The sequence below is a fragment of the Trachurus trachurus genome, assembly GCF_905171665.1.
Source record: "Trachurus trachurus genome assembly, chromosome: 7".
NCBI lineage: Eukaryota > Metazoa > Chordata > Actinopteri > Carangiformes > Carangidae > Trachurus > Trachurus trachurus.
In genome coordinates this window covers 2,731,043-2,744,200 of record NC_139901.1, presented here as the reverse complement: position 1 = coordinate 2,744,200, position 13,158 = coordinate 2,731,043, and the positions used below count along the sequence as shown (strand labels likewise).

At 43.5% G+C, this 13,158-nt stretch overlaps 1 protein-coding gene across 1 annotated transcript in view; it reads right to left on the bottom strand.

Annotated features, from left to right (window-relative positions):
* The window catches only part of itpr3 (inositol 1,4,5-trisphosphate receptor, type 3), a gene marked incomplete at its 5' end in the record, with an annotated part of 188,451 nt that overhangs the window by 85,990 nt on the left and 89,303 nt on the right, over nt 1–13,158 (bottom strand). The gene's annotated exons all lie outside the window — the stretch shown is intronic.

Below are 13,158 nucleotides of genomic sequence, written 5' to 3'. Positions count from 1 at the left end.
AGCCGGGCAATCACACCGGCACGTTTCCCACGTCTTCTAGAGCGCTTTCTCTGGGGGAGAGGGCATGACAGCCGGCATCGGTGTTTGGAGCCGCAGGGTCCGTTGGAGCGGGACTTTTGGTCACGATCCCTCCGGGGAGAGACAGTAGGCAGTCGGCGCAGGTGATCGGGAATGTCCGCCAGCACCGGTGTTTCCTGATCGAAAAGTGGGCGATCAGATGGCAACAGGGACTCTGACCAAGCCCTGAGGTCGAGGAGGGTTTGGCGGTCGTATGCCAGCAGAGCAGAAACATATCCGAAGGCAAAAAGCAGTAGGAGCAGGAAAACAGACATAACAGCGAAGGAGCGAGGCGGACGGCTTGCCAACACGGGCGCCATCTTGACGTCAACGTCAATTCATCGTCAGATTAAAAGTCTGATGCTCTACCGACTGAGCTAGCCAGGCTTCATAGAGATATTTTATCTTGTAAGAAATTCGGCTGGGTTCAAAACTCCTTTTGAAACATGGACAAAGAGGTAACCACACCTACAATGGGTCCGGAATTGAAGGGCAGACTTGTCAACTTGCTAGTGTAGAGCAATGGGCATCTGCCACAGGGGATTAATGAAACTCTTCAAGGACTGGGTTCACAAGAGAGCCCACATTTCTACACGATCCATCAGCATGTAACATCTGCTTTAAGCTCTACTACAGTATGTATAATGTGAACATGTACCTTAAAGACAGTGCCACGCCTGAACAGGGACTTGAACCCTGGACCCTCAGATTAAAAGTCTGATGCTCTACCGACTGAGCTATCCAGGCTTCATAGAGATGTTTTATCTTGTAAGAAATTCGGCTGGGTTCAAAACCTCTTTTGAAACATGGACAAAGAGGTAACCACACCTACAATGGGTCCGGAATCGAAGGGCAGACTTGTCAACTTGCTAGTGCAGAGCAATGGGCATCTGCCACAAGGGATTAATGAAACTCTTCAAGGACTGGGTTCACAAGAGAGCCCACATTTCTACACGATCCATCAGCATCTAACGTCTGATTTCAGCTCTACTTCAGTGTTTATAATGTGAACACATACCTTAAAGATAGTGCCACGCCTGAACAGGGACTTGAACCCTGGACCCTCAGATTAAAAGTCTGATGCTCTACCGACTGAGCTATCCAGGCTTCATAGAGATGTTTTATCTTGTAAGAAATGCGGCTGGGTTCAAAACCTCTATGGAAACATGGACAAATAGGTAACCACTTCTACAATGGTTCCGGAATTGAAGGTCAGACTTGTCAACTTGCTAGTGTAGAGCAATGGGCATCTGCCACAGGGGATTAATGAAACTCTTCAATGGGTTCACAAGAGAGCCCACATTTCTACACGATCCATCAGCATGTAACGTCTGATTTCAGCTCTACTTCAGTGTTTATAATGTGAACACGTACCTTAAAGATAGTGCCACGCCTGAACAGGGACTTGAACCCTGGACCCTCAGATTAAAAGTCTGATGCTCTACCGACTGAGCTATCCAGGCTTCATAGAAATGTTTTATCTTGTAAGAAATGCGGCTGGGTTCAAAACCTCTATGGAAACATGGACAAATATGTAACCACTCCTACAATGGTTCCGGAATTGAAGGGCAGACTTGTCAACTTGCTAGTGTAGAGCAATGGGCATCTGCCACAGGGGATTAATGAAACTCTTCAAGGACTGGGTTCACAAGAGAGCCCACATTTCTACATGATCCATCAGCATGTAACGTCTGATTTCAGCTCTACTTCAGTGTTTATAATGTGAACATGTACCTTAAAGATAGTGCCACGCCTGAACAGGGACTTGAACCCTGGACCCTCAGATTAAAAGTCTGATGCTCTACCGACTGAGCTATCCAGGCTTCATAGAGATGTTTTATCTTGTATGAAATTCGGCTGGGTTCAAAACTCTTTGAAACATGGACAAAGAGGTAACCACTCTTACAATGGTTCCGGAATTGAAGGGCAGACTTGTCAACTTGCTAGTGTAGAGCAATGGGCATTTGCCACAGGGGATTAATGAAACTCTTCAAGGACTGGGTTCACAAGAGAGCCCATATTTCTACACGATCCATCAGCATGTAACATCTGCTTTAAGCTCTACTACAGTATTTATAATGTGAACACATACCTTAAGGACAGTGCTCCGCCTGAACAGGGACTTGAACCCTGGACCCTCAGATTAAAAGTCTGATGCTCTACCGACTGAGCTATCCAGGCTTCATAGAGATGTTTTATCTTGTAAGAAATGCAGCTGGGTTCAAAACCTCTATGGAAACATGGACAAATAGGTAACCACTCCTACAATGGTTCCGGAATTGAAGGGCAGACTTGTCAACTTGCTAGTGTAGAGCAATGGGCATCTGCCACAGGGGATTAATGAAACTCTTCAATGGGTTCACAAGAGAGACCACATTTCTACACAATCCATCAGCATGTAACGTCTGATTTCAGCTCTACTTCAGTGTTTATAATGTGAACACGTACCTTAAAGATAATGCCACGCCTGAACAGGGACTTGAACCCTGGACCCTCAGATTAAAAGTCTGATGTTCTACCGACTGAGCTATCCAGGCTTCATAGAGATGTTTTATCTTGTATGAAATTCGGCTGGGTTCAAAACTCTTTGAAACATGGACAAAGAGGTAACCACTCTTACAATGGTTCCGGAATTGAAGGGCAGACTTGTCAACTTGCTAGTGTAGAGCAATGGGCATTAGCCACAGGGGATTAATGAAACTCTTCAAGGACTGGGTTCACAAGAGAGCCCATATTTCTACACGATCCATCAGCATGTAACATCTGCTTTAAGCTCTACTACAGTATTTATAATGTGAACACATACCTTAAGGACAGTGCTCCGCCTGAACAGGGACTTGAACCCTGGACCCTCAGATTAAAAGTCTGATGCTCTACCGACTGAGCTATCCAGGCTTCATAGAGATGTTTTATCTTGTAAGAAACGCGGCTGGGTTCAAAACCTCTATGGAAACATGGACAAATAGGTAACCACTCCTACAATGGTTCCGGAATTGAAGGGCAGACTTGTCAACTTGCTAGTGTAGAGCAATGGGCATCTGCCACAGGGGATTAATGAAACTCTTCAATGGGTTCACAAGAGAGCCCACATTTCTACACGATCCATCAGCATGTAACGTCTGATTTCAGCTCTACTTCAGTGTTTATAATGTGAACACGTACCTTGAAGATAGTGCCACGCCTGAACAGGGACTTGAACCCTGGACCCTCAGATTAAAAGTCTGATGCTCTACCGACTGAGCTATCCAGGCTTCATAGAGATGTTTTATCTTGTATGAAATTCGGCTGGGTTCAAAACTCTTTGACACATGGACAAAGAGGTAACCACTCTTACAATGGGTCCGGAATTGAAGGGCAGACTTGTCAACTTGCTAGTGTAGAGCAATGGGCATTTGCCACAGGGGATTAATGAAACTCTTTAAGGACTGGGTTCACAAGAGAGCCCATATTTCTACACGATCCATCAGCATGTAACATCTGCTTTAAGCTCTACTACAGTATTTATAATGTGAACACATGGACCCTCAGATTAAAAGTCTGATGCTCTACCGACTGAGCTATCCAGGCTTCATAGAGATGTTTTATCTTGTAAGAAATGCGGCTGGGTTCAAAACCTCTATGGAAACATGGACAAATAGGTAACCACTCCTACAATGGTTCCGGAATTGAAGGGCAGACTTGTCAACTTGCTAGTGTAGAGCAATGGGCATCTGCCACAGGGGATTAATGAAACTCTTCAATGGGTTCACAAGAGAGCCCACATTTCTACACGATCCATCAGCATGTAACGTCTGATTTCAGCTCTACTTCAGTGTTTATAATGTGAACACGTACCTTGAAGATAGTGCCACGCCTGAACAGGGACTTGAACCCTGGACCCTCAGATTAAAAGTCTGATGCTCTACCGACTGAGCTATCCAGGCTTCATAGAGATGTTTTATCTTGTAAGAAATTCGGCTGGGTTCAAAACTCTTTGAAACATGGACAAAGAGGTAACCACTCTTACAATGGTTCCAGAATTGAAGGGCAGACTTGTCAACTTGCTAGTGTAGAGCAATGGGCATTTGCCACAGGGGATTAATGAAACTCTTCAAGGACTGGGTTCACAAGAGAGCCCATATTTCTACACGATCCATCAGCATGTAACATCTGCTTTAAGCTCTACTACAGTATTTATAATGTGAACACATACCTTAAGGACAGTGCTCCGCCTGAACAGGGACTTGAACCCTGGACCCTCAGATTAAAAATCTGATGCTCTACCGACTGAGCTATCCAGGCTTCATAGAGATGTTTTATCTTGTAAGAAATGCGGCTGGGTTCAAAACCTCTATGGAAACATGGACAAATAGGTAACCACTCCTACAATGGTTCCGGAATTGAAGGGCAGACTTGTCAACTTGCTAGTGTAGAGCAATGGGCATCTGCCACAGGGGATTAATGAAACTCTTCAATGGGTTCACAAGAGAGACCACATTTCTACACAATCCATCAGCATGTAACGTCTGATTTCAGCTCTACTTCAGTGTTTATAATGTGAACACGTACCTTAAAGATAGTGCCACGCCTGAACAGGGACTTGAACCCTGGACCCTCAGATTAAAAGTCTGATGCTCTACCGACTGAGCTATCCAGGCTTCATAGAGATGTTTTATCTTGTATGAAATTCGGCTGGGTTCAAAACTCTTTGAAACATGGACAAAGAGGTAACCACTCTTACAATGGTTCCGGAAGTGAAGGGCAGACTTGTCAACTTGCTAGTGTAGAGCAATGGGCATTTGCCACAGGGGATTAATGAAACTCTTTAAGGACTGGGTTCACAAGAGAGCCCATATTTCTACACGATCCATCAGCATGTAACGTCTGATTTCAGCCCTACTTCAGTGTTTATAATGTGAACACATACCTTAAGGACAGTGCTCCGCCTGAACAGGGACTTGAACCCTGGACCCTCAGATTAAAAGTCTGATGCTCTACCGACTGAGCTAGCCAGGCTTCATAGAGATATTTTATCTTGTAAGAAATTCGGCTGGGTTCAAAACTCCTTTTGAAACATGGACAAAGAGGTAACCACACCTACAATGGGTCCGGAATTGGAGGGCAGACTTGTCAACTTGCTAGTGTAGAGCAATGGGCATCTGCCACAGGGGATTAATGAAACTCTTCAAGGACTGGGTTCACAAGAGAGCCCACATTTCTACACGATCCATCAGCATGTAACATCTGCTTTAAAGCAGAACTATGCAACTTGGCCGGAAATAGCTCGCTCCTTCGTTGGTTTCTCTTTTTTTCCCTCTCCGGGGCTCCCCCACAGTTCTGGGAGGCACATGTCAGTGTCGTAAAAAAAAAACTCGCCGCCCCACCTCCTCCACCCCCTCCCTACACGTGCTTGTGTTTACTGCTGAAGGTAGAGAGCGGTGTTTGCTAAGCACGGAGCTAATGCTAACACGGAGCTAACGCTAATACGGCCACACACAGACAAAGACACAAAGACACAGACATACACACACACACATGAATAAAGGTTCCAAAACGCGAAGGCGTGTGTGTGTGTGTGTGTCATGATGTATTACATTATCTTATAAAAGATCCATGGTGTGTGTGTGTCTGTTAGCATTAGCTCCGTGTTAGCCACAAGCCGAACTTCATCAGTACAAACATGTTTCCATGGTTTCCTCCGACTTTCTGAACTCAAACCAATCACGATTCATGACATGCATGACGTCATCTGCGTTCTTATCTCGTACTGCCGTAAGGCAGTTTCTCGCGATAGTTCTATCCATTGATGAGATTTACACCGAGACGGAGGACTGATCTTGCAAGTGCGGTTTTCAGCCAGTGGGGGGGGGGTGAGCGCATTGGCCTGGACCCTATTCACCTCATAATAGGTCACTCTACCATCACAGTGACTCTGAGCCACAATAATTACAGCCGAAATCCTGCATAGTTCTGCTTTAACCCTTTGATGCACAACATGGGTCTAAAGTGACCCGAGTGAGTTTTTTTGTGCTATATCTTTGCGAAAAATGTATTTCATCATATAGAATTCCAGGTATTCCTCAATTAACTTGTTTTTGATCATAATACATCCTTATTTTATTTTTTACTTTTTCACTTTTTTAATAAAAACACATTTTGTATCACTACCCCTCTAATGCGCAACATGGGTCTAAAATGACCCACATTCATTTCCAATGTGATTTCATGCTGAGTGATAGTTTCTTTGCTGTAACTTTTGAAATCTATCTATTTTATGATTGAATGTTCCAAGTATTATTTAATATATTGTTTTTTATTAGTGGGGTCATTATTTCCATTTTTCATTTCTTACTTGTGAACAAAAATGAACAAAAATGTCTCAGTGAGTGGACCAGTTGAAAAAACAAGTATAGCAAGAATACTTTAATTTTAGCATTCCCTCACTATCTATACCAACAACAGACCATTGTTTCCTTGATTACAATAATGACTAGTCATTACTTGTCCCTTTTCCCCATTAATAGCTCTGTTGACATATTCTACTGTGGTCAACAGCTAGCCATAGTTTATTCTATCTGAGTAGGCTGTTTCAATGTTATATCTTTGAAATCACTGCACAGTATTTATCATTTTCTTCAGTAAATATTCTTTTTTAAGCACATATAATCATATTTACTTGTTTTACAATTATTCCAATTTACCTAAAGAAACATTTGATGACTCATTAAAGATAACTGTGCATAATTGATAAGGTTTTAGTTACCTTGAATAAGTAGCTACATTACTTGTCATAAAGGGAAATACCTTAATATTAGCAAGTTAGCTAACTGTTAACATGATGACATGTTCTAGCTGGTGACAACAATAGAATAATATTCTATTGTAGACACCAGCTAGAACATGTCAACAGCTACCTAGCTAGCTAGCTGGTGACATGTTCTACTGTAGTTAACTAATACAGTAGAATGTAGAAATGTCAACTGCTAGCTAGCTAACTGGTCCACTCTCTGAGACTTTTTGTCTATTTGTTCATAAAATAAGAAAGTAAAAATGGAAATAACACCCTGTACTAATTAAAAACAAGATATTCAAATGATACTTGGAGGATTCAATCATAAAATATATTGATTTTAAAAGATACCACAAAGAAACACTCACCCAGCATGAATTCACATGGAAAATGAATGCGGGTCATTTTAGACCCATGTTGCGCATTAGAGGGGGTGTGCATATGTTGTGCATCAAAGGGTTAAGCTCTACTACAGTATGTATAATGTGAACATGTACCTTAAAGACAGTGCGACGCCTGCACAGGGACTTGAACCCTGGACCCTCAGATTAAAAGTCTGATGCTCTACCGACTGAGCTATCCAGGCTTCATAGAGATGTTTTATCTTCTAAGAAATTCGGCTGGGTTCAAAACTCCTTTTGAAACATGGACAAAGAGGTAACCACACCTACAATGGGTCCGGAATTGAAGGGCAGACTTGTCAACTTGCTAGTGCAGAGCAATGGGCATCTGCCACAGGGGATTAATGAAACTCTTCAATGGGTTCACAAGAGAGCCCACATTTCTACACGATCCATCAGCATGTAACGTCTGATTTCAGCTCTACTTCAGTGTTTATAATGTGAACATGTACCTTAAAGATGGTGCCACGCCTGAACAGGGACTTGAACCCTGGACCCTCAGATTAAAAGTCTGATGCTCTACCGACTGAGCTATCCAGGCTTCATAGAGATGTTTTATCTTGTAGAAATTCGGCTGGGTTCAAAACCTCTTTTGAAACATGGACAAAGAGGTAACCACTCCTACAATGGTTCCGGAATTGAAGGGCAGACTTGTCAACTTGCTAGTGTAGAGCAATGGGCATCTGCCACAGGGGATTAATGAAACTCTTCAATGGGTTCACAAGAGAGCCCACATTTCTACACGATCCATCAGCATGTAACATCTGATTTCAGCTCTACTTCAGTGTTTATAATGTGAACACGTACCTTAAAGATAGTGCCACGCCTGAACAGGGACTTGAACCCTGGACCCTCAGATTAAAAGTCTGATGCTCTACCGACTGAGCTATCCAGGCTTCATAGAGTTGTTTTATCTTGTAAGAAATTCGGCTGGGTTCAAAACTCCTTTTGAAACATGGACAAAGAGGTAACCACACCTACAATGGGTCCGGAATTGAAGGGCAGACTTGTCAACTTGCTAGTGCAGAGCAATGGGCATCTGCCAAAGGGGATTAATGAAACTCTTCAAGGACTGGGTTCACAAGAGAGCCCACATTTCTACACGATCCATCAGCATGTAACGTTTGATTTCAGCTCTACTTCAGTGTTTATAATGTGAACAAATACCTTGAAGATAGTGCCACGCCTGAACAGGGACTTGAACCCTGGACCCTCAGATTAAAAGTCTGATGCTCTACCGACTGAGCTATCCAGGCTTCATAGAGATGTTTTATCTTGTAAGAAATTCGGCTGGGTTCAAAACCTCTTTTGAAACATGGACAAAGAGGTAACCACACCTACAATGGGTCCGGAATTGAAGGGCAGACTTGTCAACTTGCTTTTGCAGAGCAATGGGCATCTGCCACAGGGGATTAATGAAACTCTTCAAGGACTGGGTTCACAAGAGAGCCCACATTTCTACACGATCCATCAGCATGTAACGTCTGATTTCAGCTCTACTTCAGTGTTCATAATGTGAACACGTACCTTGAAGATAGTGCCACGCCTGAACAGGGACTTGAACCCTGGACCCTCAGATTAAAAGTCTGATGCTCTACCGACTGAGCTATCCAGGCTTCATAGAGATGTTTTATCTTGTAAGAAATTCGGCTGGGTTCAAAACCTCTTTTGAAACATGGACAAAGAGGTAACCACTCCTACAATGGTTCCGGAATTGAAGGGCAGACTTGTCAACTTGCTAGTGTAGAGCAATGGGCATCTGCCACAGGGGATTAATGAAACTCTTCAATGGGTTCACAAGAGAGCCCACATTTCTACACGATCCATCAGCATGTAACATCTGATTTCAGCTCTACTTCAGTGTTTATAATGTGAACACGTACCTTGAAGATAGTGCCACGACTGAACAGGGACTTGAACCCTGGACCCTCAGATTAAAAGTCTGATGCTCTACCGACTGAGCTATCCAGGCTTCATAGAGATGTTTTATCTTTTAAGAAATTCGGCTGGGTTCAAAACCTCTTTTGAAACATAGACAAAGAGGTAACCACTCCTACAATGGTTCCGGAATTGAAGGGCAGACTTGTCAACTTGCTAGTGTAGAGCAATGGGCATCTGCCACAGGGGATTAATGAAACTCTTCAAGGACTGGGTTCACAAGAGAGCCCACATTTCTACACGATCCATCAGCATGTAACATCGGCTTTAAACTCTACTATAGTATTTATAATGTGAACACATACCTTAAGGATAGTGCTCCGCCTGAACAGGGACTTGAACCCTGGACCCTCAGATTAAAAGTCTGATGCTCTACCGACTGAGCTATCCAGGCTTCAAAGATATGTTTTATCTTGTAAGAAATTCGGCTGGGTTCAAAACCTCTTTTGAAACAGGGACAAAGAGGTAACCACTCCTACAATGGTTCCGGAATTGAAGGGCAGACTTGTCAACTTGCTAGTGCAGAGCAATGGGCATCTGCCACAGGGGATTAATGAAACTCTTCAAGGACTGGGTTCACAAGAGAGCCCACATTTCTACACGATCCATCAGCATGTAACGTCTGATTTCAGCTCTACTATAGTATTTATAATGTGAACACATACCTTAAGGACAGTGCTCCGCCTGAACAGGGACTTGAACCCTGGACCCTCAGATTAAAAGTCTGATGCTCTACCGACTGAGCTATGCAGGCTTCATAGAGATGTTTTATCTTGTAAGAAATTCGGCTGGGTTCAAAACCTCTTTTGAAACATGGACAAAGAGGTAACCACTCCTACAATGGTTCCGGAATTGAAGGGCAGACTTGTCAACTTGCTAGTGCAGAGCAATGGGCATCTGCCACAGGGGATTAATGAAACTCTTCAAGGACTGGGTTCACAAGAGAGCCCACATTTCTACACGATCCATCAGCATGTAACGTCTGATTTCAGCTCTACTTCAGTGTTTATAATGTGAACACGTACCTTAAAGATAGTGCCACGCCTGAACAGGGACTTGAACCCTGGACCCTCAGATTAAAAGTCTGATGCTCTACCGACTGAGCTATCCAGGCTTCATAGAGATGTTTTATCTTGTATGAAATTCGGCTGGGTTCAAAACCTCTTTTGAAACATAGACAAAGAGGTAACCACTCCTACAATGGTTCCGGAATTGAAGGGCAGACTTGTCAACTTGCTAGTGTAGAGCAATGGGCGTCTGCCACAGGGGATTAATGAAACTCTTCAAGGACTGGGTTCACAAGAGAGCCCACATTTCTACACGATCCATCAGCATGTAACATCGGCTTTAAGCTCTACTATAGTATTTATAATGTGAACACATACTTTAAGGACAGTGCTCCGCCTGAACAGGGACTTGAACCCTGGACCCTCAGATTAAAAGTCTGATGCTCTACCGACTGAGCTATCCAGGCTTCATAGAGATGTTTTATCTTGTAAGAAATTCGGCTGGGTTCAAAACCTCTTTGAAACATGGACAAAGAGGTAACCACTCCTACAATGGTTCCGGAATTGAAGGGCAGACTTGTCAACTTGCTAGTGCAGAGCAATGGGCATCTGCCACAGAGGATTAATGAAACTCTTCAAGGACTGGGTTCACAAGAGAGCCCACATTTCTACACGATCCATCAGCATGTAACGTCTGATTTCAGCTCTACTTCAGTGTTTATAATGTGAACACGTACCTTAAAGATAGTGCCACGCCTGAACAGGGACTTGAACCCTGGACCCTCAGATTAAAAGTCTGATGCTCTACCGACTGAGCTATCCAGGCTTCATAGAGATGTTTTATCTTGTAAAAAATGCGGCTGGGTTCAAAACCTCTATGGAAACATGGACAAAGAGGTAACCACTCCTACAATGGTTCCGGAATTGAAGGGCAGACTTGTCAACTTGCTAGTGTAGGGCAATGGGCATCTGCCACAGGAGATTAATGAAACTCTTCAAGGACTGGGTTCACAAGAGAGCCCACATTTCTACACGATCCATCAGCATGTAACATCGGCTTTAAGCTCTACTATAGTATTTATAATGTGAACACATACCTTAAGGACAGTGCTCCGCCTGAACAGGGACTTGAACCCTGGACCCTCAGATTAAAAGTCTGATGCTCTACCGACTGAGCTATCCAGGCTTCATAGAGATGTTTTATCTTGTAAGAAATTCGGCTGGGTTCAAAACTCCTTTTGAAACATGGACAAAGAGGTAACCACTCCTACAATGGTTCCGGAATTGAAGGGCAGACTTGTCAACTTGCTAGTGTAGAGCAATGGGCATCTGCCACAGGGGATTAATGAAACTCTTCAAGGACTGGGTTCACAAGAGAGCCCACATTTCTACACGATCCATTAGCATGAAACATCTGATTTCAGCTCTACTTCAGTGTTTATAATGTGAACACGTACCTTAAAGATAGTGCCACGCCTGAAAAGGGACTTGAACCCTGGACCCTCAGATTAAAAGTCTGATGCTCTACCGACTGAGCTATCCAGGCTTCATAGAGATGTTTTATCTTGTAAGAAATTCAGCTGGGTTCAAAACTCCTTTTGAAACATGGACAAAGAGATAACCACACCTACAATGGGTCCGGAATTGAAGGGCAGACTTGTCAACTTGCTAGTGCAGAGCAATGGGCATCTGCCACAGGGGATTAATTAAACTCTTCAAGGACTGGATTCACAAGAGAGCCCACATTTCTACACGATCCATCAGCATGTAACGTCTGATTTCAGCTCTACTTCAGTGTTTATAATGTGAACACGTACCTTAAAGATAGTGCCACGCCTGAACAGGGACTTGAACCCTGGACCCTCAGATTAAAAGTCTGATGCTCTACTGACTGAGCTATCCAGGCTTCATAGAAATGTTTTATCTTGTAAGAAATTCGGCTGGGTTCAAAACCTCTTTTGAAACATGGACAAAGAGGTAACCACACCTACAATGGGTCCGGAATTGAAGGGCAGACTTGTCAACTTGCTAGTGCAGAGCAATGGGCATCTGCCACAGGGGATTAATGAAACTCTTCAAGGACTGGGTTCACAAGAGAGCCCACATTTCTACACGATCCATCAGCATGTAACATCTGCTTTAAGCTCTACTACAGTATTTATAATGTGAACATGTACCTTAAAGACAGTGCCACGCCTGAACAGGGACTTGAACCCTGGACCCTCAGATTAAAAGTCTGATGCTCTACCGACTGAGCTATCCAGGCTTCATAGAGATGTTTTATCTTGTAAGAAATTCGGCTGGGTTCAAAACTCCTTTTGAAACATGGACAAAGAGGTAACCACACCTACAATGGGTCCGGAATTGAAGGGCAGACTTGTCAACTTGCTAGCTTGCAATGGACATCTGCCACAGGGGATTAATGAAACATTCAAGGACTGGGTTCACAAGAGAGCCCTCATTTCTACACGATCCATCAGCATGTAACGTCTGATTTCAGCTCTACTTCAGTGTTTATAATGTGAACACGTACCTTAAAGATAGTGCCACGCCTGAACAGGGACTTGAACCCTGGACCCTCAGATTAAAAGTCTGATGCTCTACCGACTGAGCTATCCAGGCTTCATAGAAATGTTTTATCTTGTAAGAAATTCGGCTGGGTTCAAAACCTCTTTTGAAACATGGACAAAGAGGTAACCACACCTACAATGGGTCCGGAATTGAAGGGCAGACTTGTCAACTTGCTAGTGCAGAGCAATGGGCATCTGCCACAGGGGATTAATGAAACTCTTCAAGGACTGGGTTCACAAGAGAGCCCACATTTCTACACGATCCATCAGCATGTAACGTCTGATTTCAGCTCTACTTCAGTGTTTATAATGTGAACACATTCCTTAAAGATAGTGCCACGCCTGAACAGGGACTTGAACCCTGGACCCTCAGATTAAAAGTCTGATGCTCTACCGACTGAGCTATCCAGGCTTCA